Source organism: Penaeus vannamei, chromosome 13, assembly GCF_042767895.1.
Source record: "Penaeus vannamei isolate JL-2024 chromosome 13, ASM4276789v1, whole genome shotgun sequence".
Classification (NCBI taxonomy): Eukaryota; Metazoa; Arthropoda; class Malacostraca; order Decapoda; family Penaeidae; genus Penaeus; species Penaeus vannamei.
In genome coordinates this window covers 17060678-17068177 of record NC_091561.1, presented here as the reverse complement: position 1 = coordinate 17068177, position 7500 = coordinate 17060678, and the positions used below count along the sequence as shown (strand labels likewise).

Here is a 7500-nt window from a genome sequence, read left to right as displayed (position 1 = left end):
AAGGAGAGTAACATCCATAGTGGGTAAAGGAGTGAGGAGAGGAAGTGGGTGGAAGAAGGGAGGATGCAACAGAATCCAAAAGAAAAATGCATAGATTAAATGATAATGATAAAGGTGCCAGATTCTGTTAAAAGCATAGTTTACTTTTCTCAAGGCAAATGACTGCAGGGATTTGTGGTAATAGTGATAACAATATGATTATGACAATGATGGGAAGAATCGTCACTATGATTATTATAAAGCTTATTACTGCCATAATAATTGTTTATGATGATAATAATGATAATAAAGATCATGATAAAAACATCAGTAAAAATAGTGACAATAATGATAATAATAATAATAATAATAATAATAATAATAATAATAATAATGATGATAGTAATAATAGTAACAATGTTAATAGTTATAGTAATAACAGTTATAATAAAGCTATTATCATTAATATTATAACGATAATGATGAAAGTGATAATGATAGTGGTGATAGTAATAATGATAATAATGACAATAGTGAAAATAACAATAATAGTGATGATAATGATAAAGATATTAACGATCATAGTGATGATAATGTTAATAACAATTATAACAGTAATTATGAAACTAATGAATGAAACTAATAATAATAACAATAATAACAATAAAATGACAATTATATTTATATTAATAATACTGAGGATGATAATAATGAAAATAACTATCCAAATGATAGCAATCATAGTCTTAGTAATAATGGTAACAATAATAATGATAACAATTATAGTCTTAGTAACGATAAGGATAACAATGAAAATTATAATAATAATGATAACAAAAATAATGAAAATAGAAATGAATAAGAATAACAGTAACGATACCAACAACAACAAGAATGATAATTATACTACTACTAATGATGATAATGATGATAATAATAACAATAACAATATCGATAATAGGAGCAATAATGATAGCAGTAATAATTATACTATTAGTAATGATAATAATAGTAACAGTAGTAGTAGTAGTAATAGTAGTTATGATAATGATGACAATGATAATAATAGTAATAACAATAATACCAATAATGAAAATAACATTAATATTAATAATAATGATAATGATAATAGAGATTATAGTAATAATAACGGCAATGGTAATAACAGTAACGATAATAATAATGTCAGTAATGATAATAAAACAATGATAATGATAATAACAATGATAGTAATAATACTAATATTAATGATGATAACAATGATGATAATAATAACAATAAGGATAATAATGATGATAACAAAAATAACTATTGTCATTACTATCATATCGATAATGAGGAAAATAGTAATAACAAGTAATAATGATAACAAAAATAATGATATTGATAAAAATTATAATAAGGATAATCATAATCATAATACTACTGCAATAACAATTACTTCCAGTAATAATAATAAATATTAAATTATTATCATTATTATTAGTAGTAATATTAGCATTTGTGTAATAGTAATGATAATGATAACATTATAGTAATGATAATAATGATAGTAATAACAATAGTAATAATTATTTTAATAATAGTTATTAAAATATGACAATAGTAATGATAATCATGAAAAGCAGAATCAGAACAATAATAACAACAAAATTTATGAAAAAATAATGATAATAACAATTAAAAGAAATTATAATAGAGATTGTTATCACTTATTATTTTTGTCATTATTATCATTATCATTATGATAATGACAAAAAAGATAATAATGACAATTACAATTATAATGATAACGATAACAATAGTGATGCCAATAGAGAGTAATGCCAATAACAATGAATATTAATGAAAATGATAATAGTAATAATGATAATAATCATTATCATCATTATGACAATAAAAACAAAAAAATAATGATAATGATATAAATCGCAATAATAACCGCAATGATAATGATAGTAATAACAATAATCATAATAACAATCATAATGGTAACAATAGCAATAATGATCATAATGATAAGGATTATTATGATAACAATAACAAAGATAAAAAGGAACAGTAACAAAAACAACAACAATAACAATAACAATAAAGATAAGTTAAAGTAATAATTATAACAGTAATAATAATAATAATAATAGTAATAAAAACACTGATAATAACTATGATAAAAATTATGATAATGATAACGATAACATCAATAATGATAATGATGATAACAGTATTTATAATAATAGTAGTGATCATAATGATAATGATAACAATATTGGTAGTAATAATAATAATAATGATAATGACAATAATGGTGATAAAGATAATAATGCTGATAACGAGGATGATAGTAATAATGATAATGATATTATTAGTAATGATAATAAAATGACAGTAATAATGATAACAATAATAACAATCATGATAACGTTACAAATAATAATAATGAAAATAATAATGATTATGATAAAAAAAATGATGAAAATGATAATAATATTAAAAATAATGACAATAAGTATAATATTGAAAGCAACAACAAAATGATAAAATAAAAAATAATGATAATAATAACAATAATAATTAAAATAGTAATAACAATAATGTGAGTAATGTTTTTAGTGATAGCAATAATAATAATAATAATAATAATAATAATGATAATGACAATAATAATCATCATTATTATCACTATTAAGATTGTTATCATTGTTATTGCTATCATTATTATTGATACTATTAATATTGTTATCATTGTTATTGTTATTATTATTATTGATACTATTAATACTATAATTATTATATTATTATGACGATGATAAATACTAATAATGATAATAATGATAATAATGATAATGATAATATCAATGAAGAGGATTCTAATGAGAATGTTGAAAATGATAATAGTGATAAGAATGATAACTGTAATAATAGTAATAACAATAATAGTAATAGTAATAAGAACAATAACAATAATGATAATGTTAATGATAATGACAATGATAACATAAATTGATAATAATAATGATAATGATAATAACAAGAATAACGACAACAAAATTATTATCACCATCAATAATTACAATAACAATAATGATGATAAAGATAACAATAAAGATAGTAAAACATTATGATGATAATAATGATAATGAAAGTGAATATGATGATGATAATAATAATGATTATGATAATAATAATTATTATTATTTGTATTATAATGATAATACTAATAATAAAAAACAAAATTAGTATAAAAAATAATGATACTGATAATAACAACAATATTTATGAACACACACACACACACACACACACACACACACACACACACACACACACACACACACACACACACACACACACACACACACAGCCACACACGCTCGCGTACTGTTTGTGAAATAATTGTCATTGTGCCGATGGCGAAACAACTCCCTCGCAGCCAGGCAAATGCACCCAGACATGGACTTATCATTCTCCTTACAATACGTTGATAATCAGTCAATTTATCAAAGTGTTTGTTCCCGTAAACAGTACTTATCTTATCACTCGATAGGAGGATCCTTGTCTGATATCTTATCGACTTTATTGAGGCACTGATAGTAAAGATAAAGTGAGATGGAGTGCCAGGAAGATAAGCAAGAGCAGTTGTGAGATATTGGATGCAAGTCTTTTTCGATACAACGTGACTAGCACCACATGTCTTCATATAGTGTGAGTTGCCTTTGCATGTTGCATCTTTTTGACGGAGTTATTGCATTTCCCTCTTTAAGGTTGCTTTGTCTTACATGAGTCGCCCTGACAGTGAGTTAGGCGTGTCGGAGTTCTATGAGATTAATGACATAAAATCGAAAATATTTGTTAACATAAAGGATTTATTGTTATTCTTCAGGTTAGTAGTAGTAGTAGTAGCAGTAGTAGCAACATCAGCAGCAGCAGTAATAATAGTAGAAGTAGTTGCATTTGCAGCGTCAGCAGTAGGTGAAATATTATTATTATTATCATAGCATTTCACATGATACAACATGCGTTTACAAATGTAAAATAATGCTGAATGTTGCAAGTCGTTTGCTGAAATCAAAAAGAAATGATTAAGCGATCAGCCATCACTACACAGCATCTTTATGTTGCAATACATATGGAGTGCTGTAACCTGAAACACACACCGCAAGTTAAGAAATAAATATCGCAGTGTTTGTGCCCATAAGCTAGAAAATTCCAGTGTATGTTTGTAAGCTTCAAATACTTGTGTATGAAACAGAAGACGGTAGAATGTCGTCGCACATCTGCTACAGACCAAAATAGTTTTCAAAGCGTTGCAAGACAACACATCTTTCTAGAAAGGCTAGATTACCTAGCATGTGGCACAGTAGGCTTATCTCTGACCGTATATCTTATCAAGCACCGAGTGTAAGTGATAGTGACACAGTTATACTGAAGAGAATGGTTGTACCTGCTTAGGATTTTCACCATTTTGACGCCTCCCACTTCAGGCGCACAAAATGAAAGGTGTGTGAGACAGAGAGGTGGGGGGAAAAGAGAAAACGAGAGAGAGAGAGAGAGAGAGAGAGAGAGAGAGAGAGAGAGAGAGAGAGAGAGAGAGAGAGAGAGAGAGAGAGAGAGAGAGAGAGAGATGGCGGGAGGAGAGAGAGAGAGAGAAAGTGATAAAGGGGAGGGAGGAGAGGTGTGTGGGTGTGTGTGTGTGTGTGTGTTGTGCGTGTGCGTGGTCGTGTGCGTGTGCGTGTGCGTGTGCGTGTCCGTGTGCGTGTGCGCGTGTGCGTGTGCGCGTGTGCGTGTACGTGTGCGTGTGCGTGTGTGTGTGTGTGTAAATGTTTGTGTGTGTGTGTGACAGAGAGAGAGAGAGAGAAAGAGAGAGAGAGAGAGAGAGAGAGAGAGAGAGAGAGAGAGAGAGAGAGAGAGAGAGAGAGAGAGAGAGAAAGAGAGTGAGAGAATGTGGGTATGAGTGTACATGAGAGAGAGAGAGTGTGTGTATGTGAGTGTGCGTTTGAGAGAGTAGAGGGGAGGAAGAAAAAGAGAGAGAGATAGGGTGGTTGAAATACAGGCATACAAAGGCCCGTATTCTATGCCAACCTTAGATCATATATATATTTCCAGGTTAATGATAAGCAGTTCGGTGTATCGCAACGAAATATATCCGTGTCCACCAAACCACCTAATTCGGCACTTCTAGGCACCTCTCCACAGGTAAGTATATCATTTACCGTAAACATTTACCTAGCATCACCTCAGTTGTGGGATGACAAAAAAAAACAAAAAAACTTTGTGATTGTCACCTCATAACATCTGTAATGAAATGTATATGTTGTGAGTGTAAATCCAATCTTGTCACTGGATGCCGTATATCTACTTTCTTTTTTGATCAGTGTCTGGTTTAAATATCTTTAAGTAAAATAGGGAGTCCTTTAAAACAGATGTAAATTTGAACCTCAGGGACAACAAAGGCAATAAATTAACTTAACTGCGAAAAAACGGCAGAAAAGGGACGAAATTAAAACAAAAATAAATCTTAGCAGTGACATAAGAAGAATATGAATTTTACCAGTTGTCTTAGCATCTTAGGAGGCCAATAGAATCGTTGTATTTTCATACACAATACACAATACCGCCATTTATCCATAAATAACCTATGCTAACAAATATGAAAATCCCAAATAGAATCATAGCCAAATATTTTACACATGCAATTACATAACTGCAAATACCATGGTGTTTAAATGATGATGATGATGATGATGATGATGATGATGATGATGATAAAATATTACGAAGAAATTATTATCACATGTTGAGTTATAAAGGGTATAGTGTTAATGCAGAAAGTGATGGATGTTCGTTTTAATCTAATTTGCATTCTTTTGAAATTGTAACCGTCGAGAGATAGAGAATAATGTAGCTTTGATTCACCCGTGCAGTAAGTGAATACAATTTAATCAGTATGAAAACCGAATTACTTGTCCGTATGGCAATACAATAAGTGCAAAAGCGCACAGCATATATTGAATCGGGACAAAGGTATACATATCGAGATGCATCAGTGTAACAACAATACTGTGAACATTAATTGCCAATCAGTACACAGCTGTCTCATTTCCCATATGAACTGAACTTCCAACCTTTTGAATTGTTTCTCTATTCCACTGCCGTTGCCACCAGTGCACGCGCTCTCGACTGACACAAAAGTAATTCTAGAGGATTAGGTAGAGTGAATTTACAGTGATGAATTTGTTTTGACGAATCTGTTTTTGACGATGTTAGGTTCTCATAAAGCACTTTTTTCGGATACATTGCTTATACCTTATATCAAAGACATGCTAAATCCCGTAAAAGAGGAACACGAAGATAATATGCACATCGGTTGTCAAGGTGTTATTATTTGTATTATTATTTTATTTTCTGTAATGGTAATAACGACAACAACGACAATTTCAAATAGTTAAGGGAATCGAGGTTTATTTACACTAATGCAGTGGCGGTGTTTTCCTTCTTCGAGAGTGTGTATTTGTTAACATGCTTTCAAAAGATGTATGAACATTGCTTCTAATGGTCCTTGGACATTAGTGTAAATGTACCATCGACTGTGTGACTTTTATTGGCTTTAGACTATTTATATGGGTTATGTAAGAATCTATTCCAAAGAATAAATGAGCCTTCCTTCTTCTGTGTGTGTGTGTATTTGTTTATTTATTTGTGTGTAGGTGTGCGCCCGCGTACGTGCGTCTGGTTACGCGTGTATGATCTTTCTCTGATATTAAAAATTAGCTCACTTGGCTAATCGAAGATTACTTGGCTTTACCGTTCTTTTGTCCTGACAAGGGACTCTGAGAAAATTACAAAAGACTTTCTTTCACACTCCGGCGAGTCTGCGCTACTTAAACATTCGTATAGAAAATGACAGTAGATGGTTCTGTTGTAGGCCGCATTTGGAATGAAATAGGGAATGATGATTAAAATAATGAATTGCTCTATTATTTGCCTTACAAACCAGAGAATAAGAGAACGGTTATGCTTGTTTTCCTGAGTGTCAGCCCAGTGTATTACGTCCTTGGCTTTTACCCTGTCGTCGCTTGGATGTGTAAATCCTCCGTGGCTTATACAAGTGAACAGCACTATAAGATGGACTTGTCCATGAACTGCCAACCTCGGGCCTCCACAACTCGTATTCATCAAACTTTTTCCTCTTTTGTAAGACCAAGCAATTCTGTCCATTCTGCTTTGTGTTACAGGTTTAATTTGAATTCAGTTTTCGGGTGAACTGCAGATGAATAACATTGCAGGCGTTCTCCGCTTCTTTGCTTTCATAACCAACAACCAATAACTCGGCGAATGTCACATTTTTATTCCCATTCCTGTTGTCTCCACCCACAGCAGGTGCAGTATCATTTGGTGTGCAAGGCTTAAAAGTAACAACGTTCATTTTATTTACATGGTACACTACACTTTTCTGAAAAAGTGCAGGGGTTAATGTACAATTTTTCTTTTACTCTGGGATTCGCTTTTACAATATCAAGT

General features: G+C 30.7%; 1 protein-coding gene across 2 annotated transcripts in view; it reads left to right on the top strand.

Annotated features, from left to right (window-relative positions):
- The first annotated feature begins 3647 nt into the window (after nucleotides 1-3647).
- The window catches only part of LOC113815010 (microtubule-associated protein futsch), a 342403-nt gene continuing 338550 nt past the window's right edge, over nucleotides 3648-7500 (top strand). For both annotated transcript variants that reach the window (XM_070129051.1, XM_070129048.1), the window contains exons 1-2: nucleotides 3648-3684; nucleotides 5086-5175. The gene's annotated coding sequence lies outside the window, so the exon portion shown is untranslated. The remainder of the gene's footprint in view (nucleotides 3685-5085; nucleotides 5176-7500) is intronic.